Source organism: Cryptotermes secundus, unplaced genomic scaffold (genome assembly GCF_002891405.2).
Source record: "Cryptotermes secundus unplaced genomic scaffold, Csec_1.0 scaffold171, whole genome shotgun sequence".
Classification (NCBI taxonomy): Eukaryota; Metazoa; Arthropoda; class Insecta; order Blattodea; family Kalotermitidae; genus Cryptotermes; species Cryptotermes secundus.
Genome location: NW_019726223.1, coordinates 2,050,722 through 2,068,449, shown reverse-complemented (window position 1 = coordinate 2,068,449; position 17,728 = coordinate 2,050,722).

The following is a 17,728-nucleotide window of genomic DNA, read 5'->3' as shown; positions in this document are numbered from 1 at the left end:
AGATTGGTATATTCAGAATAAAGTATTTAGTAACTAGGAATAAATAACAGGCGCTGCATCAAATATTTTATAATTAAAACACTTGTTTACAGTTGACATTAGACAAAATTACATTTCGACTTATTACAGAATATCAGGATACTGCGGTGTATGACCGAAAAGCGAAGGAATCTCTGAATAGAGTACTGACTTTACATGTGTTTGCAGTATTGATGCTGGCTGACTAATATCTGAAGTAATTTAACTTTATCATTTATTTCCAATTCAGCTGGTCCATTGTGGCCACTTGTAATGGTTAGTCCTTAATATTATTGCTCACTTTCGGTTCTGTATCATAGGGCCTATAGGCCTAAACCTGCATGATAAAACCATGAACAGTACAGTTTTCAAAATTCTTATTCCCATTCGGTTCAGCAATTATCTTCTCTTCTTACGTTCAAATAAATAAATAAATAAAGTAGAGGAGTCAAGTTGTCCCTGTGCTTAATTAATTAAGCACTACTCCATGAAGGTGTAGGTGAGTGGATATATGGATTAACAATTTCTTGACCTCACCACTAGCTGGAGCTAAGTGGTTAACTTCATACCCTGGCCGTTTTAACCTGGGGAAATAGTACCGGTTACATATCGGATAGGAGGATAGGTGGGCCCCAAAATGAAATAAATATCCAATCACAAATATGTATGCACATTTTAATGACATATTTATGAGGGGCAGTCAAATGAAAATGGGTCAGAAGCCAAAGAACATTAAAGAACATTTCTTACTTCAAAAGTAATCTCCAAAATTGTTAATACATTTATCCCACTGGGAGATAGGACGGTCAATCCCAACGTCGAAGAAGCTTATGGGCTGTCTACGGAACCATGTCTTTACCCTGCCACACACGTCTTCGTCCGTTGCAAACCGATGTCCCAGAATCTCTCTCTTCAGGTCTCCAAAAATGTGAAAATCACATGGGGAGAGATCTGGGCTGTAGGGGGGATGTTGAAGCACTTCCCAACCAAATCTCTGTAGCATATTCCTCACAGACTTGGCAGTGTGGGGGCGCGCATTATCATCAAGAAGGATAATGCTGTTCGATAGCATTCCAAGGCGTTTTGACTTTATGGCACGTCTCAGTTTCCGCAAAGTGTCTTCATAGCGCTGTGCAATGATTGTGGCCCCATGTTCGAGAAATTCGACAAGCAGAGGGTCCTTGCAGTCGAAGAAGAACGTCATCATCACTTTACCGGAACCTGTGTATACGGCTTTGGATTTCTTCGTGGGGGAGAATCCACGTGTTTCCACTGTTGTCACTGTTATATTATTAGGGAATATATACATAAGATGCCGGTTACAGTAGCCGAGCGGTCTAAGACATGCACTGTCTTCGCTCGCTCGGAAGCCGGGATCGTGGGTTCGAATTCCACTCAGGGCATGGATATATAGTATTTGTGTGTGTGTGTGTGTGTGTATGTTTACGCGTGTACGATTTTCTGTGTTCATGTACAGGTAGAGGCCTTGCGATGAGCTCATCACCCGCCCAAGGAGTCCTACCGAATGTCTAAGATCTAGTAAAGCGAAGTGAAACGGAGAGTTTCATGAAAGTAGGCCAAGGCCCAAATTTGGGCTGTAGCGCCAAAGGAAAATGATATATATAAATGAATCCACGTGAAATGAATATTGAATTTAATAAATTTCAAAATGTTTTCTCTCAGCGTCGCAAAATATATTGACACATTTATTGCTTGTGAAGTATCCATAGAGGCAAATTTAGTCTCACGCCTTAGGGCCTTCAGCGTTTCTGGTTTCTTGGCATACACAGGGCTCTGAAGGGCACGCCATAATTGTGTCGATTGGTAGTACGTATTACTGTTTCAAACTAACTTCATCAGACAACAATTAAATCGGGAAAGGACTGAGTTTCGTTATAAAAGCCTAAAATCCACTCATAAAACTCAACGCGAACCTGTGGATTATCTTGATTCATGGTTTGCACCAATCTCCGTTAAGTGTAGATTCCACTCTGCATTAAGCAGAATGAACATGGCTTCTAGATACACAGACCTCAATAGAACACTGTCTTGTGGGATAAAGTGAAAGCCTGTAACATTCTCCAAGCTCTGTAAACTTTTGGTTGAATTGAGGGATCTTACCGAATGGTTCTTGCACGCCTCTTGCGCTCTTCTAAAAGTAAAGGTACAGTTGCCCTTGTGATTAATTAAACACAACGATCGGGAAATGTGGAGGTATAGCTCCATACAATCATGCCATCGCCATTATATGGAGGTGAGCTGTAAGCTTAACGCCCTAGGTCGCTTTATATCCTCAGAAGGGGCTCGAGGTACGTATTAGCTGGGTGGGCCTCAGACCTATTCTGGATGCTGTGATGTAGAGAGAATTCTCTTAACTTTTTGGGATATCGAACTCCGAACCTTCGGTTATCCTCCAGTAATCAAGTCGCTATATCGACTGATCGGTCTCGGGTTCTTGTGTTTCTTTTCAGTAGTTGTGGCATCTGGTCTTCTTTTGAAAGGGGAACGTTGGTTGCAATTGTCTTGAGAATACACTTCTTCAGGGGAAAACGTAAAGATAAAGCTACCCCTGTAACAGGCCATAGTGCGGCTGGAAGGATCAGTTCATTTGAAGAGACCAATAACCCAATCGGGAACCTAAACCGCCACCTTCCAGCTTGTAACACAATTATGCCTACACTGAATTCCGAGAAAGAGTGACGTCGGTAGTAGATAGTTTTAATCATAAAATACGAGTAGTAATTGTCGTATATAGTAGAAGGAACTTCTTATTAAATACACTAGATTTATTGCGTCTACTGCAACAAAATTAGAAATGGTCATTTCATCTTTGTCGGCACGACTAAATGTAAATTTAACATATTTTTTTTTATCGCACACATTAGGAAAGGCAGTTTGATGGGCGCATAAATCATGATGTTGACACTTAATCCACAGTTTATCAAGTCAGATCCTGTTTTATATCATGTTAAAAGGGGAGGGGTTACTGAACTTTTAGTTAATACCGAAATCTCCCTTCTAATCGCAATGGCTACTAAACAACATCAGTGTACAAACTCAGAAATAAGTGAGTTTCTCTCTGTTACATTTAATATTTCGCAAAAGAAAAAACTTTGAGACTGTAAAAACTAAAAGCCGAGGAAGATATTTAGGCGTATAAGCGATAACATAACAAAAGGTTGGATAACATATACATTAAAACGTATGTGCTACAGTAGGAGACACGTTATCAATGTGTGTCTGTTTTCTGATTATTTGTGTACATTATGTCGGTGGCTTCTTACTAGTTCCGTGCTGCACATATATTCAAGTACGGAAAAAGATGGGAGTTATATGAAGAACACAAGATTTACACGGCGGTACGTCCCGGAAGACGGCATTTTTCATAGTCCCCGCTGTGAAAATCTCAAATCCTATGTCTATGTTTGAAACTGTACCGTTTGAAGGATAAAGAAGTAGTTTAATTTAATTATTCATTAATCAACCTACCGTTTGACCTATACCGGATAGTCCAAAAGTCAGTTAAATGGTTAGTATAATGTGTTCTAAACATTTTGATTTGTTTCATTCTGGTCCGTCACACTAACACCATCAGATGATGGTCTATAGGGATCGAAACGTGTAAGGGTATTAAGTTTTTAAGTAGTAAAAACTTCAGTAATCACACTGGACAGAGTTGTTATTTCTTTGTACTAAAAAAAAAACTTAAAATTTTATTTACTTATTGAATTTACAAGGATTTTCAAAATGAGATCATCCGTGTTCAGTTCAGAAATCAAAATGTTGTGATACCATTCTACAAATTTACTGACAGGTTTAAGTCTAAACATTCTATTTACTACGAGGGAATATTTTAGGTTACCTGAATTGTGGGCCAGTCTGTAGCGTTATTAAATAAAGGAAAAATAAAGAACTAAATAATATGTAGCCTCTGAGGTTCTCGCAAATGTGGTTATTTAAATTTCCTCATTCAGGGATATAACGGACTACATGCAGTGCGTTATATCCCAGAAAGGAGACCTTTCAAAATAGAAATAAATTTATTCAGTGTTGTTAGAGTGGTTGAAATTAAGAAGATAAAGTGGGTAAATGGAACATTGATACTGCATTTTAGTCTTTAAATCTGGAGAGGTTAGAAGGCTTAAGAGCCGTTACCGTAAGTGCGAGAACGACACTGAAATTTGTTTTGCAAAAAGATAATGTGATTTGTTGGATTTGATGCAACTGGCTCAGGACACAGTGTATTCACTGCCTTTTATGTAGACGTTGTTGACCTTAACAAGATTCCATAAAATCAGGCACCCATTGCCCAGCTGAGTAACTATCAGCTTTCAAAAAAAATATTATAAAATACGTTCATCGGTTTCACAATTTTATGTCAAATATAAAGGCATTAATTGGGATCATAATTAGTAACACATACAACGACATCTTTCAGTCATCTGGTGTTGTAGGGTTAGAATGCTTTGGAATTTGCTTACGTGTAAAGGATTTAGTCTTCTCAAATCTCGATGCATTTGTGCCACTTTTGGCTGCAGTAAGCAACATGGACTTCTAAATCGGCGTCGAACTGTTTCACGGGTAGTCGAAGCGAATGGGGCTGCACGTGTAGAGATAAGAAGGCGGCATACACAGTGCAATTTGTAATCCTTGCCTGACCTGACCTTTCTCCTGATAACCGCAACCAGTAATAAGATTTATAAAACCACGTACCAAGTTATGAAACTGGGAACAACTTTTCATATCTGATTACAATTAACTCTTTAATTTTTGAAGCTACCCAACATACTGCAGATAATATTTGCACACTCAGTTTGCCACCTTATAACCTCCAGCCTCCCCCCCAACGTCTTCGGGTGGGGAAGGAAAGATTACTCGCCAAAATTATCGTAACAGAAATTAATATTTTCTTGGATATTCCACAAAGCCTAGATTTCCGTTACGCGCTTGATTGCGTATGTTCTTACGCATGCGCCTCATGTGCTTCTCTGCAACATGCTCGTGTTCATTCTTTAAATTTTTATATGATTTGACTGTAAAAAATTCATGAAATCGAAACGAAATGGGAGGGTGATATCCTTCTGTCTGTCTGTCTGTCCTCGTGGTGAACGAGTATATCCAAAATTACTTAACGGATTTAGAAGAAATTTCATAGTGGCGGTCTCTAAGTCCTTGACGCTGCGCTGATTATCTACGGCTCTAGTCGACATGACTTCTTTAGAATAATAATAAAAATCTGAATTTTTGTCAGTAAAATGATCTTTCTATTTTTCTCGCATTGTGGTTTACTTTGCAACGCTGATCACAGACCAGTAACTTTTAATGGTAAGAAGATTGGTGAAAAATGAATTGGAAAGGGTTGGAAGGTATTTGTCATACCAAATGTGGTTAATATCTCAGAATATGACTGGAGGCATCGAGGAAAACCACGAAATGTCTCACTCAGGATAACTAAAGTCCCGGTCGAGATTCGCACCAAACCCTCCAAAATACGATTTTAGAAAATCATCTCAGTGTCACTCTGCTCCATATTATTTTTCTATAAAAAAAACTTCGCTGTAAAAATTGCATCCATTGATATAATAAAATTAAGATCTCTTTAAAATCTGCAAAATTTTTAAAAACATTTTTGAGGCTGATACTCACTCACATGAGTGAGTGCCAATTGTGAACTCAAAGAACTTCCCAGCATTATATGGAACCTGAAGTTTCATCACCGTGTTCAGAAGAGCCCTCCACTGGTCCCTATTCTGAGCCAGGTAAATCCAATCCATACCATCCCAAACTGTCTCTCTAAGATCAATTTTATTATTATCCACACACCTACGTTTTCGTCTTCCCAGTGGGGTTCATATAATTTAAAACAAGTTACAACTTAGACTAACTCATATGGCACAGAAGCAGCTTATGTGTTGTTAACTATCTTTTTGCAAAGAAGAATATAAGGACTCTGTGAAGTTACTTCTGCACTGTTAATCATGTACACAACAATCTGTTTATACCTGCAATACGTAATGCTCAACAAGGGACGCAAACTAGCAAAGAATCCATTTGGCAGACCTCTCAACTAATGACTCTGCATGTAGCTTTATACACACCTTCTTGCTCCAATATTAATCTCTTAACTAGGAGCCTTAGTTCCCCATGAAGGCAAGACATTCTTAATTTTCCGCTCATGCTCCTTTATCCTGTTCTCTCTCTTGTCTAAAACACTTGCTCTCGTCATTTCTCTTGTCCGGGCGCACAAGTTCGCTTTGAGGGCGACGTGGCCTCTTTTGCTGATGGAAGGAACGAAATTAAATTTGAAACCTTGCGTCTGTTCCTTTAGCGTTTTACAACGGACGACGCCGTGCCAGAAGGTCCCATGTGCTTTCACAATACAAGAATGACATACATCTCAACGACTTATTTTGAGAATAAATAGCTTGAGGAATATCTAAAGAAAAATATGTATATCTAAATTTTTGGAGGTAATTGGATAAATCTGGCTCAGGATAGGGATCAGTGGAGGGCTCTTTTGAACACGGTGATGAACCTTCGGGTTCCATAAAATGCTGGGAAATTCTTGGGTAGCTGCAGAATTGGCGGCTCGTCAAGAAGGGCTCAGCTCCATGAGTAAGTAAGTAAGTAACTGGAAATAACTACAATTAAAAATGAAAAATATAACTGTACGGTCTAAAATGTCTGCAGTCTTTAACTGCTGAAATAATTGGATCGTAAGTTAAACTTTCTTTTGAAGGGTGAAGAGATTAAGTCCATATATCGGACACTTTATTTGTTGTGGTGCCCTGGGAAGGTAAATTATGACCTAAAGAATTATTAATTTCGAAGTTAGTTCTCAATAGAAACACATGATAGGGCCTATTCCATAAAAGCTAAAGACGATGATCACATTCTTAGTATTGTGTAGTTTCAATTCATATGGCGTATCGGATTTTAAATCAGCTCTGATCTCCAGGTGATTAAAACCTCCGTGGCCTTTAGTCCGCAATCCAACCATACGGACCGAGCGACCACCACTTCCCGGCAAAGTTAGTGCCAACTTTAGGGGAGAGAGGGTGTCGCGTGGTCAGCGTAACGGATTCTCACGGCAGTTAATCTCGGTTTCCTAGACCGGTTTCCATGTGATTATTTTTCCTGGCACTACAGCCCCAGTGGGCCTAGGCCTACCTCCATGAACTTCTCCGTTCACTTCGGTTTTTCTAGATCTTACACATTCGGTACGGCTCCTTGGACGGGTGATCAGCTCGTCGCAAGGCCTCTACCTGTACACAAACACAAAAAAAAAACGCACACACACAAAATAAACATTCATGCCCTGTGGGATTCGAACCCACGATCCCGGTTTCCAAGTGAGCGACGACAGTACATGCCTTAGATCGCTCGGCTACCATGACCGGCTTCCATGTAATTAGTTGCCATGAAATTGTAAATTTCTTAGAAATCGCTCATATGACGTTAATATATGGAATATAGGCTTAAATCTTACTAATATTTAAGGACTAAATGTTAATTAAAACATTTTTGGTGTGATTAATATTTGAAGAAATGGAAAGGAAATATTGTATCAATGTTTATTTTTATTCATGACACTGCTTCGAAGCAGATATCTTGTGCATTTAATGAGATCAAAATATAATATTGAACGGTAGATCTACATAGCCAGATTTCAGGAAGGAGACAGTGCTAATCTGCTTCAAATCACAATCCAGATATTCATCTAGAACCACAGACAACGTCTAAGGAGTGTAATGTTTGCCTGTGTAACAAATACATATCCATATTGGCGAGCCATGAAAAATCGTAACAAAGCAGCTGCATTACAAGCGTAGTCTAAACGAGTATTCCCTATATATTTCCATTCTTGGCACGTTCTCGTTTTATTAGCTGTATTAACTGCAATGGAATTACAGTGTTTCTGAACATTATCCATCTTCCGGTCCGGAGATAGGGGCTAGCTCTGTCGATTGAGCACAACTGAATAGGTTCCACCTGAAGACGGAACCAGAATTCAGCCTCAGAAATATTGTGTGTTTTAAATAAAAGCGGGAAAATAGATAATGTCCAGAAACACAATAATTGTATTAATAGACGATAGTCACAAAGTTTTATATCTTATTAACTGAAATGGATTTGTTTACGTGAAGTTTATTTTTATTTCTAGCATAGATGCTCTTTTGATGGTAACACGACTTAACTGTATATAGGAAATTTTTCATTTATGCGTGTGTTATTATTGCGCTCGATTTCAGGGCAATTTGGTACCCATTTATTGTAATAATTATTTCAGATCCTAGTAAGGGGGAATAAAGAAGCATTTATTGACTGAATATTGGTGGAAAAATAAAAATGAGGATAACTTATAATATTGAATTTATCTTTATCTTCCTTTTGGCACCTCACTTTGCTTTTCTTCTCTCCGCCCCGTGTTTTCTTTTGTTCCTTCTTTACTTCTTCCTCTTTCTTTCTTTCTCCCGTCTTTTCCCCCGAATTATGCTTTTCCTATTCTATCTTCTCGTTTACAGTTTCTTCCTCCTCTCCTCCTCACGTACACTTTCTTTTTTAGGCCTTCCTGTCTCACTGTTCTTATTTTCGCAATTTGTTCGTCTTTGTAATGGAAATGAGTCCTCAAATTTGCTAACGTGCACTGAGCCTTGTGCAATTACTGTTCAATTTCTTTATTTATTTTATCTGAATCCACTTTTATATTGCTATCCTTGTAATCGATAAGTATTTCTCTCGAAACTCGACGATGAAAACAGCATTTGCCTCTGTGGTTTTTCATGAATTTCTTCAGAAAGAAAATTGTCTCAGGAAAAAAAAACATCTAAATGACAGCCTTAAAATACACCTGCGTGACCTTTATCCAAGGCGGTGATGAGACCTTACATTTATCTCTAATTGAATCTAAGGCCAGATGCTTAAGTATCCTGCTATCGCTTCCGCTCTATTTCTTCTCAGTTCACAATTTATCAAATTCTTAATTTTATCAATTTTTTTTGCAACTACATAACTTCAGTTATTGATAGAGAATGAAGATAGGGTCTAAATGTTTTAATGGCGAATCTGAAAGTATTTGTAAAGATGTGGTTGGTCTTCTTTTCCTGAGTCTGCGTAGGCCTGCGAATCTTATCCAGAACTTCGCTGACTTACAGCAGGACTTCTAATGACCCAACTGCCACGTCCTCTCTCGAATACGTACTCCATTTAACCACTATTGATACAGAGCCATTGAATAACACGCGATCTACTTAAACCTTCTTCTTCCCCCCCCCCCTCAACATTTGGAATTGTGAACTGTAACAGAGAGGAGTCCGGATAACTCAGTCAGTATAGTGACTAATATATGGGTTCAAAGACCAAGACGAGAGAACCGGGACTCGATTCCCGTCAGGTGCAAGAGGTTTTTCTTTAAATTCTACAGAGCCAAGGCCGCCTCTGGGGTCCAGCAAGCCTCCCACCTAATGAGTATTGGTGTATAAATCTCACCTTCATCTAGGGCAGAAATTAAGAATACTTGGAGTTACACCTCCACTCTCAAATACATCTTAATGGCGTAATGCTTTTATAAGCTCATAGACAACTTTAACATTGTTACAGTAACATATTAGGTCCTAGTCGTGGAATATGGTATTTGGCTACTGCACTATAAATCACTCTTGCTGCGAATAGTTGAAGAGAGCAATATGGCTGCCTTGCTTCAAAAGCATCGTTGGTGCAGTGTTCGTTCTCCTTGCTTGTCAGGTTATATTCACACGAAAGGGTTGAAAGGGTGGGTGTTGCTAAGGTGCACAGACTGACTAAGGGTAAAAACATAAGAAAATAGGAGCCCAACACATTTTGCCAGAGGAGGGGTGAAAAATGCGATGTACACGGTATATTGAGTCGAGGATCAGAATGGGGTGCGAGTGTACGCAATCAGAGAGCAGCTTCCAGCTAAGTTTAAATACCAATAATGACGAACATTCGGGAGTTTCCAGGGTCAGGTATCTGCGGAATTCTTAAATCATTCCAAGTAAACCCTAGCAAATGCCTTAAAACAGATTCGCTATATTTCACGTTTTTCGTAACTTATAATTCAAAAATATAATTTTGATATACGTATATTGTCACATCCTGGTAACGGTAAGTAATTAATGGGTTCCGGATTGGTGACTCGATTTATTTGATATTCATCAAGCGGAACTACAATTAGTTGTAACACAGTCTTACTGTAACTATAACACCTCGCGACCACAAACTATGATAACACTCTAAAGGTTACTGTAACCACATAAAATAAAGTCTTCACTTCTGTTTGTATTCTGACTTTTGTTGGTCAGTTCTCTCCCTGAGGAAGGTTCTGGTCGAACCGTATAGAGATCACCTCCTTCAACAGTAGAGTTATCGCATTCTTCGCTGTTACTTTGCTTTGGTGATTCGTTGCCGTTTGAACGGAAACGTTTCTGTATGCGTTGCCTAGGAGTCCACGTGACTCTGTATGCAATGCATTGCTTCTTCAGTCGTATTGCAGTTACATGAAAGTTGCAGAAAATAAAAATGGGCGAAATGAAAGAAAACCGTTGACACTAACAACTTAACACAAATTAGTTATGGGTCAATTACTATTCAGTAGATGGAAATTGTCATAATTTAAAACCCTGGTCCAATACAATCACAATAGATTTTCAAAAAATTTCCAAACATTGAAGTTTCAGTTCAGGTAAATTAAATTGAAATTAGCCAAACACCTATCTAATTTCAACTACATCAACAAAGATTTATGAATGTACTCTTACTTCACTTTTCACTGATATATATTTTCGAAAACGCAAGCAGTTGGTTCATGTTCATATTATTGAGAAGTCATGGTTTTGGAAGAGTGTGATAAATGTACACTAATATCTCTGTTCCAGGTTTTGTTTTTGGCCTATGCTGATTTTCCAATACATAGGCATACCTCACAACCCTGTCTTAATGTTAACAGACTGACCATCTATTTCTACTACCGAACTGTCACATTGACAGCCGAACTATGCGGCAAATTAAGTGTTCGGTAATAGAAACCTGAGCGGCTTGCTCTGCTGATACAAAGGGCCGTATGGGACACGGCTCTAAGCCAATTTTGTCCGGCTCCAACTCTCATGTCTCTTTGTCTACGTCTAATCTAAATGTTACGTTTCAAATGATCGCTATCTTACAGGTTTCCACTTCTAATTCTGCATATATTTATACTTTCCCTAGATGTCTAATCCACGGAAATATCCTAGATCGCATTATTCTATTCATACCAAATATTCTGTATAGAATTACGAGTTTCTTCTCCACGCGTCAGGTCCCTACCTCACATCTGACGTAACAACCCTTTACAGATTAAGTTATCTGCCAATTAATCCATGGAGAAAGCAGAGAAGCTCAGTACGCATAACGACAAACCACGAGCTAGAAAGCTTGTGTTCGATTCCCGGTAGGGGTAAAAGTTTTTTTCTCCTTAGCGTCCAAATGGGCTCCGAGGCCCACCCTGCCTCCAATCCAAAGAATACGGGGAGCCTTATCTCCAGCGGAAAGCAGCAGGGACGTGTGAAGCATGACAGGTGTCTTCCATCTAATGTTGAGATCAAGAATGATGGAGCTATACCTCCGCTCCCCTTACGCCTTCATAGTCCAGTGCTTAGGTAAAAGGTAAAATTGTCTTTGTGCTTAACTAATTAAGCATTACGCCATGAAGATGTATGGGGGAGCGGATGTATAGATCCTTATTTTCTCGACTTAGGCACTAGTGTGAGGTAAGACGTTATCTTCACACTCCGACCGCTTTACCCCCGTACACACTGGATAGGAGCCGGTCTTGACGACGTGGAGAGGAGACAGTTCTTGACCTTATGGGATCTCGAACTCCGACCCCTCTGTCGTCCAGCCCTTAGCCGCTTGCTATACCAACTGTGCTTTCCCGGCACAAATAAATAAGTAGGTAAAGGGGTAGATTTATTTTTACCGCTATAAATGGCTCCGTCTTCTGCTGAAATATGGAGTATGTAAAATATACACCGTGACCGTATAAACAATCGAAGTTGTCACGTGCATATATCAACCTATTAGGGGCGGTGAAAGAGCTGTAGACACAGAGTTATAAATGATGAGCGTCGCCTTCAGATAACGACGCTCCACATCTTAAAAATGAAGAAAATGCCACGTATCCATCGACCCACCCCTGTCATATGAAGGGCATTAGCAAGTTCCACGGCACTCTGTCTTAAACTTCCCTGAGCTCGGCGTTCCTTGCGCACTAAAACAAACTCATTTATTTTATTTTACGATTGTACTTATTGCTGTCCCCCTCACTTCCCGGCCCCCTTGTCCTATATGTTGTGTACACAAAATCTCAACTTTGAACATTAAATGCTGAAAGAGGGCTCTCTCTCTCTCTCTCGCCATAACCTCGGATACGGATTTTGCATGGAAATTAGAAATGGCAGAAGGGGGTAGATGAGGCGGAGGAAAGGAAAAGGATTTAAAGGAGGAAAAGTGAGTGGGAGAGGGGCTAGGATGGGAGGAAGCTCGCTAAAATGAAGAAGAAGCAGCAGAGGCAGCAATTAAAATCCGAGGCTTTCCATTGGTGGCTTGCAGTCGACTGGAATAGGAACGACTTATTTCCAGCGAGGTATGAATCCTAAACATTTATACTACAGAGACAGATATACGAAGTGATGGGAACGTTACGCTTTGAACTGACGGTGCTGCTGCTGTAGCGTATGAACCGATAGTGCAATTAATTCAATCTATTATTAGCGTCAGGCGCAAACAAAAATATCATCCCCACCCAATCTTATCCATGTTTGTGCTTGTTCCTGAACATTAACTGAAGGCAACAGCCTTCGATGTGACGCACTATCATGCAGAATGTACGTTGGAGCCTCAAATTCTTATCTGAAGCGATTACTCGCAGCTTCTTCACGTGGCCACACGCTAGAATAGGCCTAGTCAAACACCTTACAGCATTCCAACCGTGATAAACGCCAAGTTGTAAAGTCAGTCTCGTGAAAGTCGATTTTCAAAGGTTCTGACAGTGATTATGAATTTGTTATTTAGTACCGCTATCAGTATGTAGCCGATCACATTGGCTTTGCGGTGTAAGGCATGAACCGTCTTCGTCCACTCGAACACTGGGATCGTGGGTTCGAATCTCATTTGAGGCATGGATGTCTATGTGCGTTTATTCTGTGTTTGTGTTACCATGTGTGTAGATAGCGACCTTGTGTCAGGCTGATCACCATCCAAGGAGTCCTACCGGCTGTGTAAAAGATCAAGAAACTAAAAGAGAATCCAAGGTCCAAGAAGGGGCTGTAGAGACATAGATAGAGATAGTCAGTGTATAAATTATAACTTGTCGGCGATAGAATAAATAATGAATATGAAGAATTTGGTGGAATGGGAATTGACAGCGGAAACCGAAGAACTAGGAGAAAATCTGTCCCCTAGTGCCACTTTGTCCGCCATAAATCCCACATCACCTTAGCTTGCTGACGATGGTTTATGACACTCAGGACACTACGTTTTTGTATTTTGTCTATCGCTCAGTATTACAAAGAACAAGGAGCTACATCCGGTGGTTGCGGTTCATCCCCTCTAGCGGACCCAACAGAGCAGGCACCTCCTACCCCCTCACCACAGTACGGAAACAGATCCAGTTTCCGAAACGTTGTTTTCTTTAGAACATCGGAGGTGAAGGTAAATTCTTCCCTGTGCTTAACTAATTAAGCACCACTCCATAAAGTCGTATGGGGGAGTGGATGTATAGACCTATACTTTCTTGACCTCGGCACTAATTGGAGGTGAGTGGCCAGATTCATGCCCCAGCTACTTTAACCCCGAGAAAGAACATTCGTTACCCACTGGATAGGAGGCTGGGTAGGCCCCAGAGCCGATCTAGACGATGTGCAGAAAAGAAAATTCTTGAACCTACCGCGACTCGAACTCTGACCCCTCGGTTGTCCAGCCTGTAGCCAGTCGCTATACCGACTACACTATCCCTGCACACTTAAAAGATCGGATGATGGGCAAAGTGTTAAACAAATCAGTAATAACGAATGTTGCTTTTGTAAAGTTAATTTTTATAATAACTTTATTTATAACAATTCGTTCGTCTTTGGCGGTATAGCGACTAGGAAACGGAGTTAGACTCCCGAGAGGGGAAAGAGATATTTCTTCACACTGGTTCTAGAGTTCACCAGGCTACCTATTCAATGACCACCGGCGCACATTCCCCGAGAGTAAAGCGGCAAAGGAGTGAATCTGACCACTCACTTTAAAATAATACTGAAATCAAGAATGGTGGAGTTATACCTCCATTCCCCCATACATCTCCATAGCCTGGTGTTTAATTAATTAGCCTGGGGTTAAATTTATCTATACGATTGCTGTGTTATTAACAAAATAAAATTAAGAAATTGTGTTAAGGATTACAGATTGTTAGGACTGTGTAATGTGGCTACGCGACAGGTAGAATTGGAGTCCTTGTAGGTTATCGCTTACATCAGTCTTCCCCTGTTGATCTCCCATAGCGTGTGTTTATTCAGCCAATAGATGTTGAATGGATGTTTATCATTTTTCACGTGATGTAAACCCACTCTGTATTATAGCACCAGGCTTAACCTGTTGTGATGTTAAGGCGCGTCCACATTACTCGTGCTCGTGTGACTCGCTATGCTCGCGAGTAATGTGGACTATATGACAAGTCACGAGACAAGCAGATTTTAAATTTTTAATTTTAAAACTATAGCCAATATATTAAAATACAACTACAGCCTATACACACTACGAGTAAACATACGGATTCTCACGCGCCGAAGCCTGGCGAGCAACTGAAGTAGTGTGGACTAAGATTTACGAGCACAAGTAAAAGCCAGACGAGTCTCCCGACGAGCACAAGCCTGGCGAGCACAAGCACGAGTAATGTGGAAGCGCCTTTACGGTGCGTGGTGATGGGTGTTGAGCCTTGACAGGCATGTCTTGAAAATTTGGCAGTCTTTCAGTTGGTGAATAAATATACTTTCTTTTATATAAAATTGAAATTTCCTTCTCCAGAACACAAGAAACAGCCACTAGTTACTGCCCTGAGCCATATTAAACCAGACCATGTCTTCCGTATTCTGTTCCTTTACATTAATTGTAATATTATGATAGCAACAGGGCTAAATGTTACTATCTGAAGTGTCAGGCCGAAATTTCCTTCAGAGTTTCTAAATAAAATTGTGTATGGGGTGCACGCGGTAGCATAGTTGGTTGAGGCACGATTCTACAAGCTGAAAGGTCACGGGTTCGATTCCCAATGAGGTGGATTTTTTTCAATTTACCTAATTTTCCAGCCGCACTATGGCCCTGGGGTTGACTCAGCCTCTAACAGAAATGAATACCAGGAATCTTCCTGGGGGGTAAAAGGCGACTGACGCGTAAGGCTGACAACCTCACCTCCATCTGCGAGCTGACTGGCTAGAGAAAATGTGAGAGCCTCGACGTCTCAAAACTCTATGGGCCTTTACGGCCTGTTACAAGATTAGCTTTACCATGGATGTCATTTGAGATTTTTGCCTTAAATTTTAAATTATAGTCTTCGTGGTTATAATGCAACCTAGTTTATTACACGGGTATCAACGGTTTGGATGTTATAGTACACCAGTATTCAGCATAGAACTCTGTCTTGAAATGGAAACGGAAGGTTTCGTAGGAAATGTTTGTAACGTTGTGTAGTGACTCAAAATACCGTCGTCCTAGAAAAATTATACACCAACTTGTCATCTACCCTATTCCCGTTGCATGCCCCTTTAGCTTATCTTGCTTTTTCCAATCATTCTGAGAATAGTAATTCCTTCGGAATTCCAGCCAGAATTTAGAGTAAGTCATCTTGTTCAAATGAATCGTTAGTAATATAATTTTCTATCATTTCGATGTGTTTATAGAACACGCGTATGCTCAGTTACTTCGAATAAAATGTTTTCATTACGATATATGATTTTCTTACGAGGTTTTCTAAAAATCTGAAAAACCTCCTCCTATATTTGAGAAAAAAATTGGCCCTCAGCTTTCCTATAAGTCAATTTATAACACAGAATTAAGTTTCAGACATTCTACTGGGCAAACGTTATAAATTTGATAAAATATCGACGCCATCTTGTGGAATAATAAAGGTAATTAAATGTTGAAATGCCGGTCACGGTAGCCGAGCGGTCTAAAGCATGCACTCTCTTCGCTCGCTCCGAAGCCGGGATCGTGGGTTCGAATCCCACTCAGGGCATGGATGTCTGTGTGCGTTTTTCTGTGTTTGTCAACAGGTAGAGGCCTTGCGACGAGCTGATAACTCGCCCAAGGAGATCTACCGAATGTGTAAGATCTAGAAAAAGCGAAGTGAACGGAGCTCATGGAGGTAGGCCTAGGCCCACTAGGGCTGTAGTGCCAAGGGGGGGGGGAATGTTGAAGTGGAAATCAGTGAGTACTGAAAACTTGTCCCCCTGTAGTTCTCATCAACGAGTCCTGATTGCGAAGACCACACATGCAGNGCGTACTCTACGTCAAAAAGTATTCCAACCCCCCCCCCCCAATTTCCTCCCACCCCTTATCATTTTTGTGCCCCTTGCCACATCTTTATGCACGTGAGCACAGCCTCTACTTTCAACACAGGCTGTTGCTACCTCATCAAATTCTCAAACGTAATCTTGAACCGCTTTATGTATTCACACATCATCGTCATCTTCATCATCAGCATATCTTCCTTTGCAACTTCCTTCTCATCTTCCTACATCCCAAGTCACCAGCTTCTTGATCATCTATTATATATCTTCCATTATGTCTGGTACGGCTTTTATACATTGCATGCTTTGCGTGTTGCTTCAGATGACCTGACCTGAATTTCTAACCTCAAGAGCTCCCAATTCATACTCATCACAAGTTTTCGTTCTATTTAGCACGTGTGGAATTTTGTATTTTTGTAATGAGTCTCTTCCTTTAAACCCATCTTTCCATTGGTATTCAAAGAAATAGGCATATTGAAGAATACCCTGTAGAAATTTTTCAACAGACGTGTCCGAGGAACATATCGCTCGTGAATTTCTTATAACCTGAAAATGGAGGCGATATGTTCCTTTGAAACGTCTGTTAACAAAATATCTACACGGCGTCACATCCCAGAAGATGTCGTTCTCCATAGCCACCGCCGTGAAAACCACACATATTAAATAGGCATATTAGTTCACAACCATTAAATGCAGTCATTTTAAACTTTCGGAGTAATAAAGAGATTTGTTTGCTGCTTGCTTCATGACAATTTCTTGTTTGGTTTACTCTTTTGCCGAGAAGGTGAAAGCGATATATTTCTAAGAAATTTGGCACGAATTTAACCGAAATGCATCTCTTTATGTCCCAGAAGGTAGACTTCGTAACACAATGTCAATTCTATTTTCAAATCAGGGACTATGATTTAGTACGCTTTATATGTTTTCTAGGGAAACGATTAAACTAAGACATACTTGTAACACAAAAGACATTGTATTTTTGTAATTTACTCAATATAATGAGCTCATTTTCCTTCCAAATATTTCTACAAAACTGTACTGCAACTTTTTTCTAACAGATATCTCTATACTATACCTTATCCATTACTATATAATCACTGGACAAAATGTAATCTCAGTTTTTGACAACGTCGTTTAATAACCCACAAACAGAACAACCACAGTAT